Genomic DNA, 20,270 nt, shown 5'->3' on the forward strand with positions numbered 1-20,270 from the left:
CTTTATTGCACTGCAGATGTGAGATCTAAGTGTGAACAAAAGTGCCAGCATTACTGAACTTCATTTCTTCTCAATGGTGTGATTATCATGGCACTGGGGGAAAAGTCCTTCAAGATGCATCCTTGACCAGGACAAATGAGTACAGTGAGGCGAAATATCGTGACCCCTATCCAAGTCTTTTTTCTCTAGGGGCTTACGCTGTCATAGAGAAAAATGAATGTACATTTCTCATGAATTACAAACATATCTTGTATTCCATGAGACATAAAAGAAGCAAGCAGTATTTCTTTGTTTAGTTGAAATTGTAGACTGATCATTATCATCTTTTCATGTATTGTAGTATTCAAAGGGATAACTATACTTTCTTTGTAAAAAAAATATGGAACAAGAAAAAAATTACCCACTGTGACGGTGTAATAGTTTCGCCACTTTTAAGTAACTGTTGAAGTAGGTCATGGAACTAGGAGGAAATGGAGGAAGCAGATAACTGGTAAATGTAATCTATTTTGTTTGATATAGGATTATTCATGAGAAAAATTAAATCACTAAAACATAAAAAGTTTTTGCAATTTTACACTTAACACTGGGGGTGTGATTTTTTTTGTTTTATTTTTATTTACTTACAATTTACATATAATAAATTATACAGGTTTTAAGTTTGTTGAGTTCTGAGAAATGTGTACATTCATGTAACTGAAACATATACACATGTAACTACGCTCAAAAGAGCCTGATGTTTAGTCTTGTGCTCTGCTATTATTGCTTTCTTGAATTCTCAATAATTTTCTCTTTGAACTTGTGTTTTATAAATTGAGTCTGATTAGACAATGGGAGGATAGGTGTGTCTGCCGTTCCTGTCACCCATTCACAAAAGGACTTTGCAGTGCCTCACTGCAGTGTCTAGTGCAGTGTCTAGAGGACAGAATTCCGGGGCAAGAAAAATGAGGGGATTTCTGTGAGACTCAGAGAGGTAAGCACATTTGTACATCTAGGAATGAATAAGTGCAGGCACCCACAGCCTCAGAGGCCCTGCTTTCCATTCCAACCAGAGCTTGCTTCAAACACAGAAAGAAAGCAATGTTGTTCTAAGAAACACCAATGGCCACGGAACCCTATCATATCCTTTCCTTTCACGTCACTTCCTTGTATCGGCCAACCAAAATGATGATATAAAAGGAAAGGAAAGACAGGGCAGAGTGAAACCCATAGTTCCTTGACCCTCAGACCTTACTCATTGTTAAGATGAAGGTACAGAGTGTTAATAGGATGTTCATGTATCAAGAAGTGAAATAAAAATGGTTAAATTAGTTTTGTCCAGCATTTCCAGTGTTGGGTAGAACAAAATACATACGCATGTGTGAATTACAAAATATGAATTGTATAATTTCAGTTTCTCAGCACAAGAGATAAATGTTCTTATATTTGCATTTAAAACTGGCAGTACACGATATAAAGATGAACAATAAATTTTAATATTTAGTATGAATTTAAATTTAACTATTTTAATTTTAGTTTTTCTTTACTTAGAATAACATTACATGCCAAATAAAATGCCATGACAATACAACAGACTGTCGAAGAGAAAGCTTTATATCTTAGTACTTTTAATGGCACTTTTCTCCTGCTTTTTGAGCTCTGGCCTCACATTTCCATTTTGCATTGGGCTGTACAAATTGTGTAGGCAATCCTGCTGCATATAAACAAAATCTTACAGTGTTGCTTTTGTGTCTTGTTTTTAGCTCAACATAAAGCTTTTACGAGACTCGTCCATGTTGTTAAGTGTAGCAGCAGTTCAGTTCTTTTTGTTGTTGAGTAGCACTCCATCGTATGAGCAGACCATTTCCCCGTTGATGGACATTTTGTATTATTTCAAGTTTAGCGGAATTAAGAATACAGCTGCTATGAACATGCTTGTATAAGTCTTTCATTTCTCATGGTAAACGTCTTTCAACCTCATTGTAAAAGTCCTTCAATCTCCTAGGTAAATACCTAGGAGTAGAACTTCTGGAGTATAAAAAATAAATATATGACAGATACAGAAGGAAAGCATTCTATAAAATGCTAGAAAAGATTATTTATACTCATATCCCTACCATCCTGATTTTTAAAACATTGACATTTTCCCCTTTTTGCTTCGGATTCCTTCTTTCAAGGAATAAAACATTTGATACAACTAAGACTCCACCTCAAGCTAGTTTCCCAGCTTCCCCAGATGTAACATGAAACTGTAGTTGGTTTGTGTCATTTTAAGCATATTTTATGCTGGTAGACATCTGCAGACTACATATACACTGAAGTGTTGTAGAATTCACATAGGCACGGTATCCCTCCATATGTCATTCTGTAGCTATTGTTATTGAGATTTAGCCATTTTGATAACTTTCTTCTTTATTTCATCTTTTCCTTCAGCAAAATCTTTACTTGTAAGACTAAACCAGAGCTTTCTTAGTCATTTCTCTACTGACAATTTGGCTGATCCCACATTTATCATTTTCACAATTACACAACATTGAAATACTCATCCTCGCACCTATCACATCGTCCGTGTATGAGAGTCTATTTAACTTCAATAGATGGAAGTAAATTCCTGATTTGCAGAGTATGTGCATCTTTGACTTTATTGAGAATCATGAAATCATCCTCCAAAACATTGTGCTAATTTATATTCCCATAAGCAATGTCAGAATTCTCATTCACCCCACATTCTCACCAACAGGTGGTATAATCGGACTTTAAATTTTTGCTGATTTATGGGTGCACTTCCCAGATTACTGGAATTTTGAAAATCTTTGCATATGGTTATTGGCTAGATACGTTTCCTCTTTTGTGAATTGTCTATTCATATCCTATACCTATTTTTTTCTATTTCTGGTGTTTTTCCAATTCATTTGTATCTGTTATTTATTTATTCTGGACACAAAATTTTTTGTCCATTATGAGTGTTAAAAATAGAATCTTCCAGTAAGGAGTTTAGCTCTTAATTTTGTTTATAATTTCTTGAGTCATACAGAAATTTTTCATTTTAGCGTAGTCAAAAACTTCCAATTTTTCTCAAACTTGTGCTTCATTTGTCTTAAGAAATCTTTTCCTATCTCAATGTCATGTAGATATTCTCCTATATTTTCTTTTAAAGTTTTAAGGTTGAGATTTTCACAATCTAGGTCGATAATCTACTAGAACATTATTTATTTTATAGAGAATGTGAAGTTGGTATCTAATTGTATTGTTTCCCATTTGGTTAACAATTGTCCACCCCATTTAATAGTCTTTTTCCCCCAATGGTCTACAATGTTATCTCTGTTATATTCCAATTTCTGTGTGTGTGGTGATGTGTGTATGTGTGTCTGTGTGCGTGTGTGGAGTCTGTCTGCATCTCCTGATATCAAAAGCACACTGATTTAGTCACCATTATTTTATGAGAAGTCCTGAAATCTAGTGAGACAAATTAATCTTTTCTATAAGTTCTTTCATGTTTAGAATAGTTTCTAATTAATTATTCCAAAGGGAGAATTTTGTAACTATTCAGTACTCTCTTTTGACTATATTAAATTTACTGTTGTCCCAGGCCTACACATGGAAACTGGTTTTTCATAACTCATTCTCAGAATTCCCATTAGTAACGTATTCTTCTGTCATAGAAGACATTGCAGCAAATAAAAATATACTTGCAGGTCACTGTAAACTTTACAAAGCATTTTTCAAAATATCTTCTTAAGATTTATATTAGGTCTGCAAAATAGATTTTCCCCCATTTTACAATGAGAAATCTCCAGAACACTTAAGTAAATTGCCCAAGCTCACACTAATTTGCTGCTAATTAGCAGCAAGTCCACATGTCTAATCCTAAATTATGACCTTTCCGATGCATCCTATTGTCCTTTTATAATGACCATCATGGACTTTGCTATCACTTTTTATAAGTTCACTTTCATGTGTGTATCTCTTGCCTCTCAATTATAAGATTATAAAGCCAAGAAGATAGTGCCCAGGAAGTTAATACAGAGCCTTCCATATAAAATGTACATAATAAACATTTGCGGATTAATTACCCGTAACATATAGTCATGCACCGCATAATGATGTTTTGGTCAATGATGAACCACATACCTGATGGTGGTCCCATAAGATTAGTACCATATAGCCTAGGTGTGTTGTAGGCTACACCATCCAGGTTTGTGTAAGTACACTCCATGATGCTCACACAACAATGAAATTGCCTAATGATGCATTTCTCAGAATATATCTCAGTTGTGAAGTGAGGTGTGGCTGTATAGACATAACCCTTAAGTTATTGATTTTTTAAAAATAAGCTCTATAAATAATAGAAATGAGAGCATTCCAAGTCTGTGTTATGTGGTGTCATAGTGGAGGGGAGACAATGAAGATCTTGAAATGGAAAGGAATATGGAGGGCATTTTAAGAGAGCCATGCCCACAGTGTCCTTGAAGTAAAATGAATAAACTTCTTGGCCTCTAGTGGGTATTTCTCAAGAAGACCAATTTAGAGGCCAGCTGACTAGAGCTGGACTGTACAGGATAATCCCAAACTTTGAAGTTTACCCTGTAAGTAACTGTGTGATATGAAGTCATAGGTGAAAAAGAAGTAAATCATGAAGAAACAAAAAGTTGCAGTCTAATTTAGTCCTAATATATTGTCATGTCCACATACCACTTGTACTACTATGTAATATTTATCTTTAAAATTGATTCACGTTTAAAACTTGGCAATAATGTATGTGAAATCACAAGCTAGAGGCACTTGTCATAGCTTTTGCAACATATTAAAATAAATATAGAACAAGAAAAATAAAAAGGACTACCATCCTTTGCATCACGTATGAGGTACACAACCATCTATAGTGAAAAGCTTTGCCTTGCCACTCACTAGTTATGTGATCTGTGCCGATTACCTAATGTTCCGAAGCTTCAGTTTCCTCATCTGTGAAATGGGGATAACACCGACCGTTCAAAGCTGCTTGATGTTTACATGATTACAAAATCGCAGGCCCAATGCTGGGCACGTGGTAAGCACGAGCAAATGCTACATTCTGCCTTCACACTCACTTAGTTCCTTCAGTTGCGGATTAAGTATTAAGGCACATACATGTGCACACATGTTCTCTATCTTGTCTTTATAGTATCTGTTTGGTGCCATATCTACTATTTTGTCTATTTGCTATACATTTTAAAGAGAAAATAATTTTCAAGGCAGGTTTACAAAGGGAGAAGTATTAACATTACATCAAATATTTTTTCAATGCATTGTACTCAAGTACAGGTATAATTTGCTTTATTTCAGAAGTGCGTTTTATTTACGGTAATGGCATTCAGAAGCAATTGTTGCAGCCAAATGTATTTCCTTAATTTGTTCAGCAGAGGAACAATGGCTAGGCCATTTTTATGGTGCTGTATGCCATTTTAATTCTCAGTTGCACTGATAATTCCATAGATGGCAGATAATCCTTCATTTTAATGCACAATTTTGGGGTAGACTACAGAAGGAAACTCTCGGAAAGAAGCTAGAAGAAGAAAGTGAATTAAAGCCCCATGGTTTATTGTATGATTTTTAGCATGTATATACAAATTCAGGAAAAGAGACTTTTTAATAATCTTGATCTAATGAATTGTATGTTATTAAGAAAGTAATATAGATATTTTCCTATTGATTACTCTCATAGAAATTATATAAATGAAATTTGTTGTTAGTTAGCCCAATAAGCCAGGAATGATGCTAACAGAGGAACCACAGGTAAGGAAAGATTAAACTACACTCTTCTTTGGGAATCATTCTCATACTTTGGACATTTATGAGGTACAATATAGTTTTGTTTTGTTTTGAAACGTTGTCTTGACTCAGTTTTGATGCCCTGGTTAGAGGCCCATCAGTTTCCCCTTTTGAACAGCTGATTAAGTCCACATCCCAAACACTTCCCTTACCTTCCAGAGCTTTCATACTCCAGGGCCAAAATGAACCTGCCCTAATCTTCCCAGGGCCAGCTGCCAGGCCGCTAGGGCAGCCCCTATGCCAGCAGCCCTGGAAACTATTCAAATTAGCCAAGCCACACGGAGCCCATGAAACCTAGCTAACCTCACCTTACTTAAGTCACTTCCTACGGCTCCATCTTGCTGTGACCATGTCCCTGTGTGGCCCAGTGTTACAGCTCCTCTCATTTGGAGCTGTATGTAACAACGAGTTCCGCATTTCATTTATCCCTGTGCCTTTGTGTCGTGTTTCGCTATCCAAAAATCCTCCGATCCCACCTAATATTTTATCATTATAAAACATGAGGCAACAACAAACAATGTCGTATTTTTCCCTCATTTGTTAGTCTGCAGTGGCTATTTCCTCTCTAAGGCAGACTTCGTTTGAATTTTTTGTGTGTGTGAGAAAGATTGGCCCTGAGCAAATGTTTGTTGCCAATCTTCCTCTCTTTGCTTGAGGAAGATTGTGCCTGAGCTAACATCTATGCCAATCTTCTATATTTTGCATGTGGGATGCTGCCACAGCATGGCTTGATGAGTGGTGCATAGGTCCACGCCCAGGATCGAAACCTACGAACCCTAGGCCACCAAAGCAGAGTGTGCCAATCCAACTACTATGCCACTCAGCAAGCCCCTGAATTATTTTTATAATTGTAATTCCCAAAGACTTAAAGCCCTCAACTGGAATACATCCAAGAGATGAACTCTGGACACAAATGCAGCAGCTAATATTTTCTCAAATAAACAAAAATAATTCATATGATCTTAAAACCCCAGATCCTAAGGAAAAAAAGGTGAAGAAGGTGATAAGTGTAAAAATACAATCAATAAGAACTCTCTCATACCTACCACTGATAGCGACCTTGCTTAATAGGGGAAAGGCAGGTGAAATTGTTAAATGAAGGTTAAATTTTATTTTTTAAGTTCCTCCAGAATCAGAGCATTCCACTACTGTGCCCAATCTTTCGACTGACCAAAAAATAACATATTTGTTGATATCTCCGACCATATTTGTAAACAAAGAAAGCCTGGAATAGTGGAAAGAACTAGAGCTGTGACATCAGACAATCTGAGTCCCAATCTTGATTTAGGTATTATCCAACTTATGATGTTGGGCACATCATTCAAGTTACTTTTTAAGTTTTATGTATTTCTAATTTTACATAAATGCATGAATGTGATGGTATCATTCACACATATTTAAAACACTCTTTTCTTTAATCTTTTCCTTTTGGGTGTGCTCCTCTATTATCCCCAGGCTCCAACCAATGTCACCTGCCCCTCAACCACCTGCACACCTCCAGGTACTAGCATTAGTTAGAATTTATCATCTATAGTTTTTCAGGTTTATACAAGACATACAAATATATACACATACACACATAGCATATATATATATACATTAGCACATAGACTATATATGTAAAACCCCTGTGTAAAATAATAACTATCTCAATACACACACGCACACATTTCTTACTTTTTTCACACATCTCACAAAAATTCCAGTATGTTTAATAGTATAGTTGTAACTATTTTTAATTGTGTGTCTATATTGTAACTCATTCAGCCATTCTTCTATTGATGAATATTTACTTTGCTTTATTTATTTACTCATGTATTCATTTATTCCTTTATTCACTTGCTTATTCATTTATTTTTGCCATGACAAGCAATGCAGCAATAGACATCTTTGAAAATATATTCTTTTGTACTGAGACTCATGGGATGAGCTCTGCCTGTGTCATTTTTATCTTATTCTTACAAAAACATACTCAAATCCCTTCCAATATGTAATCAGGAATTCCATATACATGATGAAATAATGTAAAGGAGAGGAAATCATCTATTTTCATTACTTCAGACTTCCAGAAAGCAGGGGGTGGGGGTAAGGGGGCAGAAAAACATGAAGATGTAGAACTAATTCTGAAAGGCTCATGTTACAATTGATAGCTGGGTCAGTTAGAAATGAAGTTAACTGCAAGCAGCAAGAAGCCTGAGTATAAGTGGCTTAAACACATAGGGGTCTGTTTGTTTCCCATCACATGAAGTTTGGAGCCCAATACACATTCATGCAATCGTGGACCCAGTCTCTCCATCTTTCTACTTTGCATTCCTTTGCATGTGGTTTTCATCCTTTCCTCATGCTCATAAGGTGGTAGCTCCACCTCCAGCCTCACATCCATGTTCCAGGCAAGAAAAAAAGTGGGGAGGAGGAAGTGCTGGCACCAGATCTGAGACTCAACAGCTTTTCCAGGAACCCTCAGCAGACTGTTATTTATTTCTCATTGGCCAAAATTATATCACTTTGCTATCCATAGCTGCAAGGGAATCTGAGAAAACTAGAATTTTTTTTTTTAGTGAGGCACATTTTCCCTGAATCAAATAGCAGTTTAGTTACTACAGCAAAGGGAGAAAAACTATTGCTTGTGTAAAATCCCAAGTCTTTCACAAGTGCTTGAACTTCCACTTCTATTTAGTGATAGCCAACAATCCACTCACCAATTCATCCTTCTTCCGTATTCCCTGCTCAGGAAGGAAGAGCAGTCTCTGAATCTCAGCATTTCTTCAATATATCCTTGGAAAGGAGCCTTACTAGAAAGAGTCAAGGATAAGTTCTGAAAACATATCCCCTTTATGTTGCCCTCAGGACCAGATCGTTTGAGCCTGCCTTAAGCCTTAAAAGACTTAGTGACAATTCATACATGTGGAATGCATGTATGAGCTGGATGCCACTACGCATGTCACCACCATACCCTGTGCTTCCCCTCCATCACAGTGAATACGCTGAATTCTAGTACAGTTCACTCTAGCCACCTGTTTCCTTTTCTCTCGCCTCCTAAAGATTGCAAGTTCCATGAGTTCACTGAAAAAAAATATAAAAGGAGTTTGATAAATATTTATTGAATGGGTACATAAATGTGTCCATTCAATAGAATATAAGACACAGCCCTTTCCTCAGGAAATCTATGTTCCAAAGAAGGGGACTGACATGTGAATTACTAAGTATAATGCTGGCATGATGAATTAAGTGCTTTGGCTGAGGTAAAAGCAGAGGACTGTGAGAGTCAAGAAGAAAGGACAGCTCACTTTCATTGAGACAGAAAAAGAAAAGGCTTCGTGCAGAAAACGGCATTGGAGTTAATCCCAAACAATTAATAGGTGAAAGAAGGTAGAGGGGAATTCCAAAGTGACAGAATAATGCTGACAAGTCACAGAAGTGTTAAATGCTTTGAAAAGATTAACCATTTACCTAAACTCTCTTGACTCAGAGTCGAGAAAGAACAAACATCTCAGCCAGTGACTTCCCTCAGATCACCTACAACAGCCTTCACCAAGAGTTACTCCAGGCCGCCTTGCCCTGTAACAAGCTTTGGAGAAATGATGAGTCTGCATATGGACAAAAGATGAGACTGACAACATGATGTAAGCTCTTCCAAGGAGCATGGTTAGCTTTCATTCGAAGCATCACTTATTGAAACCTAAAATTTATTAGCTCTCTCTTTCTTGGAATACACCTGGCCAGGGTGGTTGTAATGGTCCTTTATATATATAGTTCAGTCACCCACAACGCAAATTGTGGAACCTGCTTGGAAATGCTAGATGGAACACGCTAATCAATTGGTGCAACTGTGCACCAGGTGATCTGGAAATGGATTTCTAAAATCACCCTGAGACCAAAATTGTACACTGAGAGAAGACATTAAGATATGTGGTTAATTGTTTGTGGGTAGCTGTGTGCTGAAACAGCTTGAGGAATCCCTGTTGTGTACAAAGGAGAGAAACATCAGGAAGGAACTGATAGCAAATAATGGGTGTGAAGGCCATTGGACCCATCCTTCATTCCTCTTTGTCAACCAGGGATTATACCAGAATTAGCATTTTCCTTTACAAATTTGGCCCATAAACCAGTCTCATGGCCATTTCTCACAGCAGAAAACTCAGAGTGGTTGACAGAGCTAACAGAGACCTAGAAAGAGTAAAGGACCCAGCAAACACACACACAAACACACACACACAAACACACAACGGTGCCCTACACTAAGTAAACATCGTTTAGTTAGTATGCTTGGTTGATTATGCATTCTTAAAGGTAAATATTTTTTGAGATAGCTAAATCTCTTGGTATTTTGCCCCATATTGTGAATTACATATGACAAATAAGTATGCAATAGGAAAAACTCTGTTGTAATACCCAAGTGGCAGAGAGTTTACATCTTGGTAACTAGAAGACTATTTTGCTGGATCTCCATATTAGTATGCAAGTGAATAGGTAAGAACCGAGGAAGAGGCTAGATTCCTTCCTCAATAAAATAAAATTTGAAGGTCCTGAAAAAATATGGAAGGAATGAGACTAAAGTTATAAATTTGAGCGCTAAATCAGGGAAGGAGGCAAGCAACAGGACACTTGATAGTTTTGTGGCAAAGAAAAGGACTTCAGAGAAAATAAATGTTTAAGGAGTACTTCAGACTTTTGGCTATAGTCATAATGCAATATGACTCCGCTCTTCCAAATCAAATGTGAAATAACCAATAAATTCTGTATAGCTCACTAATTTGTTTTCTGAAGCAAATTCTTTTGGGGGAACTTCACAGAAGGCAATGAAGGAACAGCTGACATCTGATCAACACTGAATTGAAAACTGCAGGAATTAGAGTCTCAACTGGAGGTCGTCTCAAAATGGAAGAAATAACCGGGGAGCCTGAGGTCCTTTGGGAGAGAGGAAATCTAGACAGAGTATCACAGGTGGGTACTGTGGATATCCAGAAGGCAGCATGAGGACACTGATTATTTAAAACCTGAGTGAGGGGCACAAAAAGGAGGAAGAGATGTGATCAGAAAATAAGTATGTTGGGTCTTGACATACCATCATTTACAAGATGGCTTGGCCAAAAATCTAGGAATCATTCCTTATTCCTCTCTTTCTTTTACCCCTACAATCCATCTTTCACCCCATCCAATCCAACTGCAACTTCTGGAAACTCTGCCTTCCAAGCATTTTCTCAATCTCACTACTTCTCACAGCCACTGCTGCTGCCACACCAGTCGAGGCCACCATCAGTTGCCCTCTCTAATGAACCCTTCAATGGCTTCCTAACTTATCCACTCCTTCCCTCTCACCTCACTCTAGTCAGAGGTGTTCGCCTCCCTCCTATTATGGAAGAGCCTTAAAGGCAAGGATTTTGTCCTGCTCGCCTCTGCCTCTCCAGTGTCTAGACCAGAGCCTGGCATACAGTAGGTGCTCAATAGTTATTGAGTAAATGAGTCAGCACTACATTGCAAGTTCAGGACTAGAGCATTCTACACATCAGACTAATCCCTGAGTTTCTAAGAAATGACTGAAGTTGTAAAACTATGAACGCAGAGCTATGGGTTTTTTTCCTCCCAAGAAGATGAGTTAATAGACTGCACTTTCTCAATTTAGGTTTTTCTTCTGTAAGTTTTTCTTAACCAATTGTGCCTGCTGTCACTGGACACTACGAGGTGTCTGTGGGTTATTTTACCACAAAATTATTTGTTTGGTTTTTATTTGATGTATCAGCTTTCATGGTACTGGAAAAAAAAATACTTTCAGGCATTCCACCAGCAGAAGAGATATGAGAACTGCTGGTTTACACTCATCTTTTAATTCTCAAAATACTCCTGTGAAATGGATAGTATTGTCTCCATTTTTCAGACAAGAAAACTCGAGTGTCAAAGACGTCAAGTAATGTAATCACCAACTCACAGCTGTGAGCTGCTGAAGCTGGGATTCAAGCCCAGACTCTCTGATCCCAAAGTCCAAGGGGAAAAAGAAAGGGAAAAAAAAGGGGCTTCAAAGATACTCTTTACCAAATTGACCTTGAGCCTTGGCCAGACAGAAATCACTTATGCAAGCTTAGAAGCACTGGGGCCCCCTTTGCCGTAATGTTATAGCTTGTCTCCACCTACAATGCCATGAGTATGTGTGAGTTATCACTAATTACACTTTTTAAATATATATAAATAAACATTATACTCCTATAATTTGAGGTCTGACTGTAAAAGGAGGCTTATATGACAATGGATCATTGAAGAAATTAAAGAAGAAATTAAAAAATACCTGGAAACAAATGAAAATGATAGCATGCCATACCAACTCATATGGGATACAGCAAAAGCTGTATTAAGAGGAAAATTCATCGCAATACAGGCACATCTTAACAAACAAGAAAAATCCCAAATAAGCAACCTTAAAGCACACCTAACTGAACTAGAGAAAAAAGAACAAATGAAGCCCAAAGTCAGCAGAAGGAGAGAAATAATAAAAATCAGAGCAGAAATAAATACTCTTGAAACGAAAAAGGCAGTAGAAAGGATCAATGAGACAAAGAGCTGGTTTTTTGAGAAGATAAATAAAATTGACAAACCACTAGCCAGACTTACAAAGAAAAAAAAGGGAGAAAGCTAAAATAAACAAAATCAGAAATGAGCAAGGAGAAATAACAACAGACTGCAGAAATACAACAGATTATAAGAGAATACTACAAAAAACTATATGCCAACAGAATGGACAACCGAGAGGAAATGGATAAATTCTTGGACTCCTACAATCTCCCAAAGCTCACTCAAGAAGAGGCAGACAATTTGAACAGACCAATCACAAGGAAAGAGATTGAAACAGCAATCAAAAATATCCCAAAGAATAAAACCCCAGGACCATATGGCTTTCCTGGGGAATTCTACCAAACTTTCAGAGAGGATTTAATACCTATCCTTTTCAAGCTATTCCAAAAAATTAGGGAAGATGGAACACTTCCTAACACATTCTATGAGGCCAACATCAGGCTGATCCCAAAACCTGACAAGGACACCACAAAAAAAGAGAACTACAGGCCAATATCACTGATGAACATAGATGCAAAAATTCTAAACAAAATTTTGGCAACCAGAATTCAGCAATTCATCAAAAGAATCATACATCAGGATCAGGTGGGATTCATACCAGGGACACAGGGATGGTTCAACATCTGCAAATCAATCAACGTGATACACCACATCAACAAAATGAGGAATAAAAACCACATGATCATCTCAATAGATGCAGAGAAGGCATTTGACAAGACCAACAGCGATTTATGATAAAAACTCTGAACAAAATGGGCATAGAAGGAAACTACCTCAACATAATAAAGGCCATATACGACAAACCCATAGCCAACATCATACTCAATGGGCAAAAAGTGAACCCCATCCCCCTGAAAACAGGAACGAGACAAGGATGCCCTCTATCACCACTCTTATTTAACATAGTACTGGAGATCCTGGGCAGAGCAATCAGGCAAGAAAAAGGAATAAAAGGAATCCAAATAGGGAGGGAAGAAGTGAAACTCTCGCTGTTTGCAGATGACATGATCTTATATATAGAAAACCCCAAAGAATCCATTGGAAAACTGTTAGAAGTAATCAACAACAAAAGCAAAGTTGCAGGGTATAAAATCAATTTGCATAAATCAGTAGCATTTCTATACTCCAGTAATGAACCAACATAAAAAGAACTCAAGAATACAATACCATTCACAATCGCAACAAAAAGAATAAAATACCTTGGGGTAAATTTAACTAAGGAAGTGAAGGACCTATATAATGAAAATTACAAGGCCTTTCTGAGAGAATTGGATGACGACATAAGGAGATGGAAAGACAGTCCATGTACATGGATTGGAAGAATAAACATAGTTAAAATGTCCATTCTACCTAAAGCAATCTACAGATTCAACGCCATCCCAATCAGAATCCCAATGACATTCTTTACAGAATTACAACAAAGAATCCTAAAATTCATATGGGGCAACAAAAGACCCCAAATTTCTAAAGCAATCCTGAGAAAAAAGAACAAAACGGGAGGCATCACAATCCCTGACTTCAAAACATACTACAAAGCTACAGTAATCAAAACAACATGGTACTCGTACAAAAACAGGTGCACAGATCAATGGAACAGAATTGAAAGCCCAGAAATAAAACCACACATCTATGGACAGCTTATCTTTGACAAAGGAGCTGAGGGCATACAATGGAGAAAAGAAAGTCTTTTCAACACATGGTGCTGGGAAAACTGGAAAGCCACATGTAAAAGAATGAAAATTGACCATTCTTTTTCACCATTCACCAAAATAAACTCAAAATGGATCAAAGACCTAAAGGTGAGACCTGAAACCATAAGGCTTCTGGAAGAAAACGTAGGCAGTACACTCTTTGACATCAGTATTAAAAGGATCTTTTCGGACACCATGCCTTCTCAGAGAAGGGAAACAGTAGAAAGAATAAACAAATGGGACTTCATCAGATTAAAGAGCTTCTTCAAGGCAAATGAAAACAGGATTGAAACAAAAAAACAACCCACTAACTGGGAAAAAATATTTGCAAGTCATATATCTGACAAAGGCGTAATATCCATAATATATAAAGAACTCTCGCAACTCAACCACAAAACATCAAACAACCCAATCAAAAAATGGGCTGGAGACATGAACAGACATTTCTCCAAAGAAGATATACTGATGGCCAATAGGCACATGAAAAGATGCTCATCATCACTGATCATCAGGGAAATGCAAATCAAAACCACACTAAGATATCACCTTACACCCGTTAGAATGACAAAAATATCTAAAACTAATAATAACAAATGTTGGAGAGGTTGCGGAGAAAAAGGAATCCTCATACACTGCTGGTGGGAATGCAAACTGGTGCAGCCACTATGGAAAACAGTATGGAGATTCCTCAAAAAATTAAAAATAGAACTACCATACGATCCAGCCATCCCACTACTGGGTATTTATCCAAAGAGCTTGAAGTCAGCAATCCCAAAAGTCCTATGCACCCCAATGTTTATTGCAGCACTGTTTACAATAGCCAAGACATGGAAGTAACCTAAGTGTCCAGCAACAGACGAATGGATAAAGAAGATGTGGTACATATATACAATGGAATACTACTCAGCTGCAAAACAGAACAAAATCATTCCATTTGCAATAACATGGATGGACCTTGAGAGAATTATGTTGAGTGAAATAAGCCAGCGAGAGAAGGATAATCTGTGTATGACTCCACTCATATGAGGAATTTAAAATTATGGACTAAGAACAGCTTAGTGGATGCCATGGGAGAGGTGGGGTGGGGGGTGGGCACAAAGGGTGAAGTGGTGCACCTACAACATGACTGACAAACATTAACGTACAGCTGAAATTTCACAAGATTGTAACCTATCAATAACTCAATTAAAAAAAAAAAAAAGGAGGCTTATATGAGCTGAAAAGACTATTCTTGGCAGGTCCTTTTCTGACCCTAACAACACCTCTGTACTATTTAGCAAAGACTCCTATTCTTCAAGACAATTTACTACCATCGTAAAATATAATTTTGTTAAAACAAGACACTGTACTGCCATCCACCAGGGAACTGTCACACACACATACAAATTTGCAATGCCTTTGGTGCGCATCCCTCCTCTCTCCTGACTTACTCAATGGCATAACCTGTGCCCCTGACTCAGGGCACCAGGAGCATGTAAATTAGGTAAATGTTTCCTCTGATAAAAGTGAATATTTACCGAGTACCAGTTTCATCTAAGATTTACATGTAAAGTGCTCAGACCATTGCCAAGAACACAGTAAGTGGTGGTGATATCAGAGATTATTACAGTATTAACACATTTGATCCACAAGCAAATTCTATGAGATAGATGTACTAAATACTAAATAGATACGAAAATGTGATACATATGTTCCTGAAAACATCCCGTTCTATAAAATTTTTCACTAGACCTAGCAGGGCTTATGGTGGAGACAGAGTTAAAAGAAGACCATTCAAAATATATGCAACTTTCTAAGCACAACATTAATAAAAATTAATTTAAAATAGCACATTTTTAGAACCAGCCCTGATTGCCTAGTGGGTAGAGTTCGGTGCGCTCTGCTTTGGCAACCAGGGTTCCATTCCCAGCCGAGGAGCCACACCACTTGCCTTGTCAGTAGCCACGCTGTGGTTGTGGCTCACATAGAAGAACTAGAATGACGTACAACTAGAACATACAACTATGTACTGAGGCTTTGGGGAGGAAAAAAAAGAGAGAGAGGAAGATTGGTTACAGATGTTAGCTCAGGGTGAATCTTTCCCAGCAAAAAAATAAAACAAAATACATTTTTAAAAGGTGATAAATAGGGGCTGGTCCAGTGGCACAGCAGTTAAATGTGCATGTTCCACCTCTCGGCGGCCCAGGGTTCACTGGTTCGGATCCCGGGTGCAGACATGGCGCCGCTTGGCACACCATGCCGTGGTAGGCGTCCCACATATAAAGTAGAGGAAGATGGGCACGGATGTTAGCTCAGGACCAGACTTCCTCAGCAAAAAAGAAGAGGACTGGCAGTAGTTAGCTCAGGGCTAAGCTTCCTCAAAAAAAAAAAGATGATAAATATCTAATAATTAAAGAAATGATAGTTTATGTATAGCTTGCCTCCTTCTCAATAACGTAGAAGAAATGCTATAGAAAACACAGGAGTCTGCCTTTCTAAAAGTGTGGCGTTTGCTGGACTGACAGGAGTATAAGAAAGGATGGAGGCTGCCTACAGAGCTGGTATGCACCACAGGCACGAAGAGGCATTCAAACAACAATGGCCCGCCTGATCGTGTGGTCAAACTGACCCAAGAGGAAGATGGGTCACCAGTCTGCACCATTCACAGCCCTACATTCCTCCACAGCTCACTGCATCCGGGGTCTTCATACACTTCGTGTTCAGCTGCTGATAGTTAGTGATGCAAAACATGAACGTGCAGGGAAAAATCTCGTGTGAGCCAACTCTGCATTATACTGACGCTATTCTCTCATTTATGAATCAACTGCATTACATAAACTCATGTTGTAGCAGAACAAAGGTATTATCCTCATTTTGCAAATGAGGAAACTGAGGTATAGAAAGGTTGAGAAACTTACCTAAGATTAACAACCAGTAAGTACTGGAAACAAAATTTGAACCTAAACTGTTAGGTCCAACGCCTTAATCACTAGGCCAACCCAATGCAGGCGAACCCAAACTCTTAATCACTTTGCTAAACTGCCCCTTTCAGATTTCATAAATGATTTCAAGAACAAAACCGTCCCTTATATCAAAGAAGGCAATAGGTACTCAGTAAATAGTAATTGATTGAGTCATTGAAATTTTTCATATGCTGAAGGGATATACATTTCCCTTTCTACCTCCGGGTCCATCACTATAATAATGTACTACAGTAACTCCTAAGGGCTTTGGAGGGGTTTTTTTTGGTTTTTTATGAATTTTTCCATTGACTTCTTTTCTTCAGCTTTATTGAGGTATAATTGACAAATATAATTGTAAGATATTTGAAGTGTACACAATGATGATTTGATATCCGTGTACAATGTTAGAAGATTTCCCCCCATGGAGTTAATTAACACATCCATGACCTCACAGATTTACCTTTTATTTTGGCGAGAACATTTACCTTCTACTCTCTTGGCAATTTCAATTTTACAGTACAGCATTATCAACTATAGTCACCATGTAGTACACTAGATCCTCAGGCCTTATTCATCTTATAATGGAGAGTTTGTACCTTTTACCAACCTATCTCTATTTCCTTAGCCCCCCGGCAACCATTTTTCTACTTTTTGTTTCTACGGTTTGACTTTTTTTTTAGATTCCACATATAAGTGACACCATGCAGTATTTGTCTCTCTCTATCTGGCTTATTTTATTTAGCTTAATGCCCTCCAATTTCACCCATGTTGCAAATGACAGGATTTCCTTTCTTTTTTAAGGCTGAATAATATTCCATTGTATTTATACACCACATTTTCTTTATTCATTCATCCTCTGACAGACCCTTAGGTTGTTTTCTTACCTTAGCTATTGTGAATAATGCTGCAATGAACATGGGAGTACAAATATCTCTTCAAGATAGTGATTTCATTTCTTTTGGATATACACTCACATGTCACTTAACAAGAGGATGTGCTCTGATAGATGTGTCGTTAGGCGATGTTGTTGTTCTATGAACATCACAGAGCATACTTACAGAAACCTAGATGGTACGGCCTACTACACACCTAGGCTGTATGGTACTAACCTTATGAGACCACTGTTGTATACGCAGTCTGTCATTGACCAAAACGTCATTATGCAACACCTCACTGTACACCCCAAAATGGGAGTGCTGCATCATATGGTAGTTCTATTTTTAATTTCCTGAGGAATCTCCATACTATTTTCCATGGTGGCTACACCAATTTATATTCCCACCGGCAGTGCAGAAGTTTTCCCTTTTCCCCACCTCCCCAACTAGCATTTGTTATCTTTTGTCTCTTTGAAAGTAGCCATCCTAACAGGTGTGAGATGATATCTCATTGTGGTTTTGATTTGCATTTCCCTGATGATTAGTGATGTTGAGCACCTTTTCATGTACCTGTTGGTTATTTATCTGTCTTCTTTGAAAAAATGTCTATTAAGGTCCCTAAGGATCTTGTTTATAATAGTTAGTTAGGATAGGCGAAAACCCTGCATGGATTGCCTCTGTACATTCAGAATGCAGAGGGAGCATTCATCACAGTCAATAGTTTTACCCGGCTTGGAAAACTAATCCAGTAATATTATTGTAGATCCAAGAGCGAAATTCAATCATTACAGCAGATCTGAAAGAGAGCTTAATAATTCTCCTGTAAATTGGTACTCCAATTTATTCCACATACTTATATGTAGAAATATCTTCTGGTCTAATTTTAGTAGGTTTTATACTATCTTGTTCATTTCATTGGTGTTCTTTGAAATGAAGTAGCTGCTTTACCGTCAGCAGCAAGAGTTGCTGTTTATTCTCTGCCCCAAGGATGACTCCTGGGAGACAGGAAATCACCTATCTTTCTCACAGTGGCTTACCACGAACCCAAAGTATTGTGAAGTATTGATCTGAAGGCAAGATGTGCTGCAATAGCCTATGCTCTGCTCCCTCCACCTCCTTCAGTTTCTCTCCCTTTCTTTTCTGTTTAGGCATAACATAAATTTGTAGAGTACAAAGAAGAAGAAGCAGTACACACAGAGTCATTCATTATAGCTCATGTGTTTGTTTATTTTTTTTTAAGAAAATGTATTATAGGCCTGACCTGGTGAAGTAATGGTTAAGTTCACGTGCTCCGCTTCTTCGACAGCCTGGGTTTGCAGGTTCAGATCCCGGGCACAGACCTACGTACCACTCATCAAGCCATACTGTGGCAGGTGTCCCACATATAAAGTAGAGGAAGATGGGCACAGATGTTAGCTCAGGGCCAATCTTCCTCTGCAAAGAGGGGAGGATTGGCAACGGATGTTAGCTCAGAACTAATTTTCCTCAAAAACATAAACAAATAATTTTACATTCCTTGTTACAAATATAAACATATAAACTAATATCTTCCCTCCCACAAACAACTGCACCATTTATAACTCTGAATCTCTCTATTTATTGTCACTTACAAAACGAAAGAGATTAAAAAAAATTTAATATTATGCCTTGCCTTTCAGTTTTGAACTAAGCAATTTTTAGTGTTTTTATTAAAACTAGAGACTTTCACAAAATACACACACATATACAAAAACTATGCCCAGTAAAATAACTTTGTTGCTGTGAGATGTTCTCCACCTTGTTGCTCTCTCCAGCCTCACATCATCATTCCGACAGATGTCAGATGAGGCATAAAAAGAGGTCATGGAAGGCCATACTACTGAAGCTTCTTCCAATTTTAAACATCCTCAGCCATTTCACAAGGGATTGGAATTTTAAGCACACAAGTCAGATGAGTTTGAGACTGGCTCCATGATGCTCTGCATAGTAATTGAAAAATTCTGTTAAGTTGTATCACTTGCCAAGAAACCTCTGAGTCTCGCTAGATTTGACTTTGAGTCTGCATAAGCAGAACCAGAGTATTATCAAACAATTGTTTACCTGTTTGAGTCAAATTCAGTAGCTATTTTTCATTTATCTTTTATGGAGCTGCAATAGTATAGTGGCTAAGAATACAAGCTCTCAGGTTACACTGTCGTTCAGCCACTGGCCAGTTGAGTGAGGTTAAGCATGTTACTTAAGCTCCCCAAGTTTTAGTTTTATCAATAAAATAGGGAATCAGAGTTGATCATTTGTGTAAAGCATTTAACACAATGCCTGTCAATAGTAAGCATTCAACAAATTTTATTTGTTAAAATAACAAAGCAAATCACACTTACAGTCTTTGCTAATATACACAGTATGATCAGATTATAGTCATCAAAACATTGGAAAGT

This window comes from Equus asinus, chromosome 3 (genome assembly GCF_041296235.1).
Source record: "Equus asinus isolate D_3611 breed Donkey chromosome 3, EquAss-T2T_v2, whole genome shotgun sequence".
NCBI lineage: Eukaryota > Metazoa > Chordata > Mammalia > Perissodactyla > Equidae > Equus > Equus asinus.